The following is a 12,620-nucleotide window of genomic DNA, read 5'->3' as shown; positions in this document are numbered from 1 at the left end:
CAAAAAAAAAAAATTAGCTATATAGTTTCACTATATATCCTGCTAATATTGAGCTGAATTGGATTCAGAGATGAGTAGTATAGATACACTGAGTTCATAATATCTTGCTTCCTAAGTTTCCTGGACAGCTGCTTAAAAATTTAGGTCTGGCCTAACAGTTCTCTAATGGGTTTTTTCTTTCTTTCATAAGTAGAGAAATAAGGAATTCTGCTAAATTGAAATATAATTTTCTTATACTAATTGCTAAAAGTAAAGGGCTACCATTTCTATGACTCTGCCCATACTCGAAGTCTCTGTGGTGACACCCTGAAAGATTAATAATCTTCTGAAATAATTAGCAAATTAGCTATTTCCTTTTTTCCTTCTCTTGAGGAAAAAAAGTTGAGGCTGATGAAGTTTCCTGTTCCAGTGTCCGAAGGTGTGTGCTTGTAGACAGCACCCTCTCATCACACCTGTGGCTCTCAGGTTTGGGTGTGCATCTGCATTCCCTGGGAAGTGGGTTCCCATACCACACTCCTCTAGATTCCCAAAACATACTCCTCTAGATTCAGGAGGCTTAGAGAAGGGTTCAGGTATCTGTATTTTTATTAAGTCCCCAGAAGATTGTAAGGCCTTCCAAGATGAAAAACCAGTGCATTTTCTTCTTGGATTATCCATGCCTTCCTCCTTGTCAAGATAGGGAAGGGCAGGAGGGCATGGGGTTGCCACACCAGGTGAGTTCTCCAGGGCTAGTCTGGTGGATGATAACTGTCATCCTACAGGGGATACCAAAACCAGGGGAGAGGAACGAACAGCTCAAGTTCACCAAGCTGATAAGAAATTGCCCAACCTGTTGCCAGCACCAATGAGGCCATGACTGGGAAGTCAGGAATCCAATGGAAGCTGAGAAGCAAAAGCATGGGTCCAAGGGAGAGGCCAGGGCCACTGTGAAGGTCAAGTGTTGTCTTCTACTTGTGGCTAGGGTATAGGTGGGGCAGCTACATCTTAAGCATCACCATTGTCTGACAGCTGGAGCAGACTCAATCAATCTGTGATTTTTCCAGGAATTATTGACTGAGAAACTGGTGGAGAGAGGAGCTGCCTGAACATAACTACTTGATCTGCTATTGGGTCGGCCAGCTCTTTAAGAGGCAATACCTTGGGACCCTGAAAACAGAAGCAGAGGTTGGAATCCTGACTCTGCCATCACCATGCTGTGACCTTGGACAGGCCAAAGTCATCTCCCCAGGGCTGACCAAGTCAGCACTTGGTCAGTGTTGGTACATTTGAGAGCAGACTCCTCGTGTTTTTGCTTTTTATATTTTTATGATTGATCATCAAGCTTTAAATACAGTTAGTACCCAAAAAATATCCGTTGAATGAGCAGATTCTAAAAATAATCAAAATAAAGTAATCAATGTGATGTGATTCATTGATAAACAGCAGGCTTATCCTGTCTCTGAAACTTAACTCAGCCACGCTCAGCCAAGGCAAGATTTCGAGGCAAATGGATAAATAACGGTGGTAAGGACCTAAAGACTATTTAATGAACAAATGAATGGTTAAATGAATGGATTGTTAAAACTAAATTACTGTGTAGACTTTCAGTCACAGGATGCTAAATACCCACATAAAAAATGATGCCAAAAAAGTATGTTTGCTATTAAAAGTCAATTAAATATTTCAGTAAATCCAAATATCTGGATATCTGGGTTAAGTTCATCAAATGACTGATTCTTGACTGAATTTTTCATTTTAATTGAGTCTCTTTTGAGATGGTGTAGCCCGAGTCACTCTTGAGGACACAGTGAAGGAGAAATGTGAGGAGGCATCATGCCCATGGGTAGCCTTGGACTGTCTCATGAGTTCAGGTTGCAAAGAGAATTTCAATGTCACCACAGTCATTGCAGGTTCACAGTGAAGGAATCATTTCAGAGTTTCTATTTTTAGATTCCATCATAGTAAAATAGGGCTTTGAAGTTTTCCAAGACCTTTATCTCATAGTTTTTAATTAAGGAGAACTGCATTATCACTGAAGTATATAATCTTCTCGGAGCTATAAAGTCCAGCTGATGGCCAATTACGTTTTAATCTGTTTAATGAAATTTCCTAATAAAATATCTGATCAATGAATATTTGTATTGTGCATGCTTTACACTAATACATGGTGACATAAATGCCTAGTCAGAGGTGCGCGTGTGCTTACATACATCAATACTGTTCAGGCTCTTCAGCCTTATAGATTTATACCCAATTTGCTTTCAATGTTTCCTGCGTTTTTTGAGCAAAATCCCTTGTTCAGTTTAAATTTCTAATATTCAAATTTATATCTAGATGTTAGTAACCAAAGGGAAATTATTTAGCCACCGCTATGTATTTTACATGCAGATTTTTATGGAGTTGCACTAAACCAAGCATTGAAATATATGGTGTGCCAAGTTGTTGCTGGCTTTTTTTCAGTATATTAACTACAGAATTGTAAAATGAAAGAGGCGAGAATTTCTCACCCCAGTCCATGAGTTGTATGTGGCAGTTCAAAAAGCCCAGGAGTTCTGCCAGCAACTCAACTGAATCCGAACATTTCTCTCCTTAGGATGCTACTTTTTGTGCAGTGTTTTTCTCTAACCCTGAGAAGGGACGATTAAATAAATAATGAATAAACATGTCTCACTGAAGGGACTTTGACGTTTCATCTAAGTTTACACGTTAATTAAGATAAGATTGTTCTAGTCCCCCTCAAAGGGTATTTCTTTTCTTTTGAGCAACTAGACTGAAATATAGTATAAAAGTGTGTGAACACTCTGTTAAATGCACAGATTTAACCCTGCCGTTTTGCTTCTAATCATTATTAATTGCCTCCAGTGGTGGACATTAATTTCCCTATTGCAGCAACATGCATCTTGAGCTTGGGCATATCCTAATACATCAAACGGGACAGGTGATATAATTCAGTTGGTCACAGCTGGAAAGGAGACAGCCACCCACATGCAGGCAGTCTGTCAACCTTAGTTACACTGCAGACACCACCACAGCCTCCGAAACAACGTTGTACATTTATCTCTGGGGATAACGTTACATGAATTATGGCCACTTGGTTCATCCTATTTAATCTGTTATTGTCTTAGCGACTACAAGAATCAAACAGTTGAAACTCAAAACTCTGAATTTGTTCCTAGCCATTGAAGGGGGAGAAAACGGAGACAAATGGTCAAACTCATGGTTCAGATGAAGTGATAAGTGCTTGGTTCAGTGTGGATTATATCTGAAGATAGATGTCATCAAAGGATTTAGAGTGAGCCGCTAGTAATGTTTACTGTGATGTGACTTCAGGGTCCTGCCTTGCTCTGTGGACCTTTAGGAGATCTTGACAAGTTGCTCCTAGTACCTTGTGTTTATACAAGACTGGCTCTTTGGAACAAAGTTATTAGCTTTGTTATCCTCAAAGATTAGCTCAAAGCTTCTCAGTGGTAACACAGAAAAAAGAGGTAGGGTGGGTATTAGAGTCGACTGGCTGAGAGAAACGAGACGATGATGAGGCTGTGTTGAGTTATGAGCCAACATCAAAGCTGCAACTGGGACTCAATGCCAAATTTTGGTTCTTGAGTCTGGCTCTCCCTGAAGAGGTACTTTCTCTTCCGCTGCAGGATTCATTCTAAGTAAGAGAAATGCAAATCAAAACCACAATGAGATATCATCTCACACCCATTAGGATGGCCATTATCAATAAGTGTTGGCAAGGATGTGGAGAAACTGGAACACTTGAGCACTGCTGGTGGGAATGTAAAATGGTGCAGCTGCTACGGCAAACAATATGGTAGTCCCTCAAAAAATTAAAAATAGAACTACCATATATACCATATATATACCATATATATATACATATATAATTCCACTTCTAGGTACATATCTGAAAGAATTGAGAGCAGGATCTCTAAGAGATATTTATACATCCATGTTCATAGCAGCGTTATTCACAATAGCCAGGAGCCGGAAGCAACCAAATGTCCATCGACAGACAAATGAACAAAGAAAATGTGGTACTATATAAATACAATGGAATACTACGCAGCCTTCAAAAGGAAGGAAATCCTGTCACAGGCTACAACATGGATGAACCTTGAAGATGTTATGCTAAGCAAAAGAAGCCAGCTGCAAAAGGACAAATGCTGAATGATCCCACTCATATGAAGTATCTAAAGTCAAAGTCATAGAAACAGAAAGTACAAAGGGTAGGGAAGGGGAATGGGAATTCCTGTTCAGTGGGTATAGAGTTTCAGTTTTGCAAGATGAAAACATTCTAGAGATCTGTTGCAAAGCATCGTGAATGTACTTACTACTAAACTGTACACTTAAAATGGTTAAGATGGTAAATTTAATGTTATGTGGTTTTCACCACAATACAAAATACATATAGACAGATATATAAATTGAAAAGTCTAGAGGAATATCCACACAATGTTTACAGTGTTAGAATTGTGGGGAATATTTTCTAATTTTTTTGTTCTCATATACCTATATTTGTAAATTTTCTCTACAATGATATATATTGGAATTCTGTCCAGAAGTTAGTTTATCATAGTAACTACCTTTTCTAAAAATAGCCCCAGGCCCACAGGTGTCTTGGCCAAGGACACAGAGAGTCAGCAGCAAACCAGGAGGAATGTTGAGTCATTTGCTCACCCAGCAAGGTGGGCAAACACGCAAGTACGCTCCTGTCTTGCTCCACATCCAGGTACATAAACTATTTCACAGCAGGAATCGCTGGACCTTCTCTACCAAGGCATTCTTGGGATTTTCTTTACCACCACCCAGCTCCCCATCTGCCCAGAGTCAGCTCAAGTAAAACCTCCCAGTGGGAGGCCACTCATCACAGCACTTCCTCTCATCTCTCTTTTTGTATTTACCATATCCTGCCTTGTTAATAGTTCTTTGTGAACCTGTTTTCTCTTTCTCATTAGATGATAAACTCTTGGAGGGTAAGATCCATGTTTGCTGCATTTGTGTATCTCCAAACACAGTGTCTACTCATGGCGACCCCTGGAGGGGTAGCCGCTAAATGAATGACAATGAATGAACAAACCAGTGATTGAATTGACGAATGACATGATCACTGAACTCTCAATGAGCAAATCGACAAATCAAGTCAGCTAGGACAAAATTTTTCCCATGAGTTCTGGATTGGTTCTTATTTTATCCAAAGCAGCAATCCTTATCCTCAAAACTTCTTCTTGATCAAGGAATTTTTATTCGTTGTACTTAGTAAGAATTATAAAAAGAAGGATTACAATAATAACTATGTCATCTCAGCCCCATATTTTAAATAATAAGAATCCATTTTTACCTCAATAGAGGTAAATTTTCATTCTTAAATTTGCTTTAGCAGTGATCTCAGACTTTTATACAAAGACAGGATATATGCTTTATAAGAATGGTTTTGTTTTATCATATGTCTCCAACCTGGTCCCTAGGGGAAAAGTTATAGGTGGGTCCTATTTTGTATATGAGAGATGCCTCTTTGTGTAAATAAATTTTTCATAAATCAAATTATAGTTGGGGACTTCCCTGGTGGCGCAGTGGTTGAGAGTCCGCCTGCCGATGCAGGGGAAACGGGTTCGTGCCCCGGTCTGGGAAGATCCCACATGCCGCAGAGCGGCTGGGCCCGTGAGCCGTGGCCGCTGGGCCTGTGCGTCCGGAGCCTGTGCTCCGCAACGGGAGAGGCCACAACAGTGAGAGGCCCACATACCGCAAAAAAAAAAAAAAAAAAAAAAAATTATAGTTGGGATATCATAGGGGCACCACTATTTCAATGGAACTTTCCAGAAGGGTTCTGTAAAAACAAGCTTTGCAAAGCAAGTAACCAGACATCATTTGTACTGTTTGTAAACTTTGCTATATAAGATTTTCTAAAAGTGCAGCATGAGGTTTTATCCAATGGTTTTGGCATTAGGTTAAAAAAAAGGTAGCAAAATACATTCACAGCCTCTGCAGGTAAGGCGTCCATAAGTTTAACCACCACAAAGAATCAGGATTCCGTAAGACAGATCCCAGGCTTGCAGTGACTGTCACTCTTTCCTTGCTTTCATCTCCCCTGCCTTTCCAGAGGAGATTCTTGCAGGATCCAGGCCTGAGCACCGCTTTCTTCCAGGGCTTCCACAACAGCTGTTTATTTTTCTCTCATTCTGTTTTCTCTTGGAAGAATCTGAACTCCCCCTGAAAAGCCGGCCTCAAACGCCTTTGTCAACTTTAACTAGAGGGCCTGGCTGGCTTTTGCAAGAGTCCCTCCCTGCAAGATTCACTGTCCCTTGCCTGCCTGCAAGGAGGTCTGGCCACGATGCTTGAACTGTTTTTCACTCACACGGAGGTGAGATTCGCAGCCAGGCGGGCGATGATGGGCTTCAGATGGCAGATAGGCTGTGTGCCGCCAGCACTGCCTCAGACGTGGAGCTCCTCTGGGGTTGCTGTCAGGGACTCACACAGGACATTTCTGTTATCTAGGCAGAATGTGTGTCTGGGTTAAACTGTCAGTGTCACCGTGTCACCAAGTTCTCTGCTGAGCCCGAGACAGGCCTTCCCTATCAGTGATGGCTACAGCAGGCTGGGATCAGCTGCCTCTCCAAGCAGCCTGCTTTTTGCAGTCACAGCGTTTACAGGGCATCATAGGCAGCCGCCAGGACTGGGGTCAGCATTCTCTCTGAGTTTGCAAGGGAACAAAGACTACTCTGAAAGACGCACGTGGAGGAAAAAGCATAAGATGTCCTGTGACTAGAGACGCCTTTTGCAACCATGTACAGTCATGCTGTTAATTAAAAGAGTTAAACTTGGAAACTAGACTTTGATGCAATGTGTTGTTTCCATTCTTGGAAATACAGTCACGAGGAGCTAATAAATAATCCATGAATGCTCATCTTTTTAAGTCATTTCAAAGGGATGAAGTCAGCCTGGATAATTGTAAATGCAATGGCTCAAGCCCAACTCCATTAAAATGGAAAGGTGTGAACTGATTAGACACTCAGCTGCTTTTGATAGAAGTCTTAAATTCAAATGCCACATCATTTGTTTTTAGCAAATGGAGTAATTACAATAATATTTTCTTCATTTTTAAGGTCAGATCTCTTAAAGTCTACGTGCCTGTGCCTTATTTAAATGCAGCCAGAATAATTTTCCCTCCATTTGTTAATTAAATGTGTATGTAGTTTAAAGGTAACATCCACCCTTATTTTCTCTGGAGGGGAAATAAATAAATATTCCAGGTGTCTAGCTCCAAGTTTGGAGGGGAGAGTTATAATGTTATTTCATTTCAGATATTATTAGTGAAATGGAAATTAACCTGACTTTCCACCCTAGTAACTCTATTCTTGCTGAGAAAGATAGCTTTTGTTTAAAGCGAAGGTGTTTTCCTACTGCTGTAGCTTCTCAAACCTATTGTGATCTGAATTTTTTTTAATTGATAAAGGATTCATTCAGTGGTAAAGTCAATACTTTTTAATATTCTTGTAGCATCAATGCCCAAAGCAAATTTTGTAAATACTTACCTCTTGTGGGAACTGCAGTATGTTAACAAATATGTATTTTTCTAGGATTTTGATAAATACCTGAGAAGTTTTTTATAAGGGAAAACTAAACAAGATTTTATTGTTTCAAATGGGCCTGGCATTTTAAATGAGCCCAAAAAAACCACAAAAAACAAAACTGATCTCTGATTACTATAAATTAAAAGGGTTCCTTTTGCCTCCTTCCTCCTGGCTTTCGGGGAGTTAAGCTCCGGAAGTCAGTCACTGTACAGAAGTGATGGAACCGGAAGCAATCAATTTGCTCAGGAAGGGCAAGTCTGGTTACAACTGGGTCCAGAAATCTCCAGATGCACCCCTCTTCTGTACTGTCAAAATATTTAAATTTCCTGCAAGCAAGCAGTTGGTCAGTCTACTTTCAGGATTGTAGCAAAACAAAAGAATTAATAAAAGGATTCAACAAAACCAGGTAATACAGACCAGAAAGGAAACCATCGATTCAGCTGGCTTGGTCCCTGGGCAGAGTTCTAACCAGGTCTAGCAGGATTCCTGGAGTGCCCCTTCCAAAATATCTATTTGCAGAGATTCTGATTCCAGGGTCCACGGGAGCCAGGTGTCTGTCCTCTGGTGATTATGGTGTGCAGCCCTGGGGAGGGATCACTCATGTTTTATTATTCATCTGTTTATGTACTAGAAAGAAAATGTAGGGCTGAGGGTGGGGGTGAAGAATAGACTTGGAAATATTTAACCCATGCTAACAAAAGCTGGAGAGAGGCAGCTCTCTGACAGACACTGCCCCCGACCCCGAGAGTGGGTCTGTGTTCGAGTCCTCCTGGGCAAACTTGGACCCTCAATTTATCTTCTCCAAGATTCAGCTTTCTCATATGTAAAACAGGACAATCTATTACCTCCTTCATTAAATTTAGGAGAATTAAATGACTTAACGAATGTAAAATGAAGGCAATTAACAATGTTTAGTACATAGTAAGTGCTAAGCCATTATTATTTATAGATCTGTAGACCTCCTTAAAATAAAAGGTCTACAGAACTGGAAAGGATTTTAAAGGTGTTCAAATCCAGCCCTCCCTCCAGCATCTCATGCACATCCCATTGGAAACTTGAATGTGTTGGCTTATTGATTATGGAAGATATGTTTAGACAGCAGGGAGAGACGACTAGCTTGAGGAAAGGCTTGGAGATAACCTTGACAAAGAATTTTGAATGTCACTGTAATCAACAAGGGAACTGGTTAAGGTAAAGTTTCCTTCATGGGTGTTACATGTTCCAAGCATCAATTTGAGACCTGACCTGACTGCTGGGCGTAGAACACATGGAAAGGTAGTACATAGCAGGGGTGTGAGGTCAGGTGGCCTTGACCTGGGAAGGAGGTTGGGGTCGGCAGTGAGACTAGAAGGGAAGAGCGAGGTGTGAGGGTGACTCTGAAGTTTAAAGAACGAGTTGAAGGGCTGGAGGGTGAGACAGAATGTGGGATTGAAGGTTCTGTGTTTTGAGTCCAAAGAGAATTTTGTGCAGGCCCTGGTGATGAAAATTTCTGCCAGAATTTTTAAGGTTGTGCTGTCCTTTAAGCTTTGTAATAATTTGATTGTACTCATCTGTGTTCCTCAAGGCAGGATATTTATTACCTCTGTGTAGACTCACATAACTGGATTCTGTATGTATGGGAGTGTAATAAAAAGCAGCTGATGTTTATTGAATACTCACTGTGTGTATGCCAGGTACTAAATTAACTTCCTTAGTTCTCACAGCAACCCTGAGAGGTGGATACTATCCTTTTCCCCATTTCACAGATGGGGAAACTAAGGCACTGAGAGGTCAAATGGCTTTTTGAAAGCTACTCACTGAGTAAGTGGGGAAGCAGGGATTTGAGCCCAGGCAGTGTGCCTCCAGAGTCCTGGTCCTTGACCCCTGGGAAGGGAGGAACCCAATTTTCCCAAGGTTACAGCTGAATGGTGATCACATTGGGATTCAAACCCAGGTCAGATGCCAAAGTCCAGGCTCTTTCCTTTATTCTCCAGCCGACCCCAGAGACGACATTAGCAATTCAAAGACCAGGTTCAATCACTGCTTGGGGGTGAAGTTGTCCAGGGTTCAGAGAAGCAATTTTGCAGTGAACCAGGGTGACAGTAAGCAGAGTTTTCTCTTCCTAGAATATAAAACTTGTATGAAAGGAGGCACTTTCAAAAAAGATTTTTCTTAGATTTTCTTTGCACATTAAGTTGATAATTACACATAGGAGTTGATAATTACAAAAGGAGGGCACTGATAAACACCAAACCATTATCTTGCAGGGGGATTGGGTAGGGTGGGTGAGAATGAGAGCCTTTTGGAGTTTGGGTCATATAAAAGGGAATTTTTCACATTTTCCCCTATGTCCGTACTATATCGTTTGAATCTTTTATAATCATATTGTATTAATTTTCAAATCTAAAAATGAATTTTAAAAAATATATAGAACCTTCAGGTTTTTAGGCAGAAATAAGGAAGTCCTAGTTATCCAATACTATAAACACATTTTTACAATTAGTGTTATGCAGGCAAGGAAATAATTCCAGTGTAACTAAATATTGTATCTATGTATGTCTGTGTGTGTCTACAGATATACATGGGCAGGGCACCTCACCAGGATGGCAGGCCGCAGCTGTATATATCGGGGCAACTAATTATCCCTCACTTCACTAAAGGAAGAATTTCACAAAAGCTTTATAGATTCCAGGAAGCAAATCTGCAAAATTTGGTAAATGTAGAAGAAATGATCCAGTATCGAGATAAGGCATCTAACCTTAAAAGATTTTTTTTAAAAGGCAACCAACAGTTAAGTGCCCACTGTCTATTGCTGGGTTTCTCCTGGCTGCACCCCACAACTTCACACCTTTAGTAACAGGGATCCCCTGATATGCCGAGGCATGACAGAGTTTCCAATTGAAACTCACTTGTAATTTATTGTTCTTCTCACATCAGTTTGCAAGGAAGGGAGCACAGAAGAGAGACATGCATCCTGTACATCCAAGACAGTCTGGTTGATCTCTTCTGTTCTACCTATTATTAATAGCACACTCCCACCTTCACTCAGCATCTGATTTTGATTGATCAGCCATATGGTCACTGTAGGCTAGAGCAAAGCCTGTATCTTGCCAGGTCCAAAGGAGAGAGCAGCCCATTCGTCCTTGTGCACAGCAGCCGTGGTGCCTTCCTGGTCTTGCTGTCTCTGCGCAATCACAGAAATGTCTCAGTCCTCTTATCTCAACTTGGGTCCCCTGTCTTTTCCATCCCTCCTTCCATTTCCTTTGCTTAAAGCTAAAACCAGCTTTACTAGTCCCAGAATCCCACCTCTCCCCATTGAACTTCTCAAGGCCACTGAAGCTTCACACTGTAGCTCCAGCTTTAGGTGAGTTCCCAGATGAAGGGAAGAGAGAAACTGAAGTCTCAAGATACCATAGCAACACCTGACAAGTTAAGCTACTTCCTAGGGTGGGAGTGAAGCTGAGGGTGTGGAGAAGACATTAGACCTACCTTTGATACCAACATACTACGCAAATAAGCAGTTATGGGCTTGGAATCTGATAAATTTAAAAAAAAAGAAAACAAAACACATATGCATGTACAACTCTCCCTCTCTCTCTCTGTCTCTCTCTGTCTCTCTCTGTCTCTCTCTCACACACACACACACCCACACACAGGAAGACAAGCTTTTAGAATGGTAAGTGCTTCAGAAAAATAAAAAGAGACTGGGCATCGCTCTGGGGTTTCTCTGGGAGGCAGCATCTGCTGTGGGTAGGACCTCCAGCTCAGGCTTCAGACACGTCTTAGCTTACAATCCAGCTCAGCCATCTACTAACTACGTCAGCCAGTTTTATTATCTGTACAATGGGAATAATAAAAGCATCAAGGCATTGTTTTGAAGTTTTGAAGATTAATATGATCGTGGGGTTAAAGTAACCACAGTAATGATTCAATAAACGTTAGCGAGTATTGCTATTATTATAGATATACTACTGACAATGTCATGATAAAGGGACATTGTGACCTTATCAAAATATGTTACTGGAGCATAGTACACGCTGCATAAATGTTAACTGTTATTATTATTACAATTGTTAGTTCAGCCTGTGTAACAATTTATCATTACAATGGCAAGAAATCGCCAACCTGGTTCTTGACGGCGGGTTTGCCATCCTTTGCTGCCTCCTTGGTTTCCTCTAGTGTGAGGGCTGCTGAATACCGGCATTATGTCAAATCCGGTATTTCCGGTGGCGTCTCCAAGGCTCCCCACCCAGCCGCAAATATACAAGAAGCCTTGTAGTCAATACCCTCACTACAATTCTCCAGAATTCTCCTAGCCCGGCCTGCAGCACTTCCAGTAGAGTTTCTGATCTAAAATGAGAGGCAAGGTAGGTCGTGGGGTATTTTAACGCTAAGGAGGTTTTCCCCACTGGCCATTTTTACAGCATCATACTTAAGGAGGACCCTTTCTGAGGGCACTTATTCTGTTTGTTTCATAGTTTGGTGGCACATACAGTAGTGTTTTTCTATTGAAAAATGAAGCCTCTAAAATTAGATGGTGGCCGTAAATGTTTTATGGGTGCCCTGCACCGTTCATACTCTCGCTTTACCTTCTGTGCTCCACTCAGCTGGAACGGCTCCAAGCTGCCAGCCGGATTTGCGGTCAGTTCTACTCGCTGAGAAGCAGCGGCCGATGGCACTGAACGCTGGGCAGGGCCAGGCCCCTTTCCAGGCATCATCTCCAGCTGCGTCCACCGTCATGGGGAAGCCCTTCTCTCCTGGCTTCCTTAGACCCCAGCTGCCTGGGGTCAAGTCCAGCTCTCCGCTTTCCAGCTGTGTCACCCTGGATAATGGCTTGACCTCTGTGAGCCACCATTCCTCACCTGTAAAGTGAGAATAACAATGAGACTCGCCTCCCACGGTGCTGGGAATGAAATGAGATCGTGTTCGAGAAAGTTCTAGGCATCCATAGTAATCCCTCCTAAGCGCCCGCTTTATCATTGAGCAGACTGGCATTTCCTGAGCACCTGTTCTGTGTCACCCCCATGCCAGGTGCTTACCTGGGCTATCTCGTTGAAGCTCTGCCACCCTGAAGGGCACCCACTGTCATCC

Source organism: Mesoplodon bidens, assembly GCF_964165515.1.
Source record: "Mesoplodon bidens genome assembly, chromosome: 9".
Classification (NCBI taxonomy): Eukaryota; Metazoa; Chordata; class Mammalia; order Artiodactyla; family Ziphiidae; genus Mesoplodon; species Mesoplodon bidens.
This window is presented reverse-complemented; position numbering follows the sequence as displayed.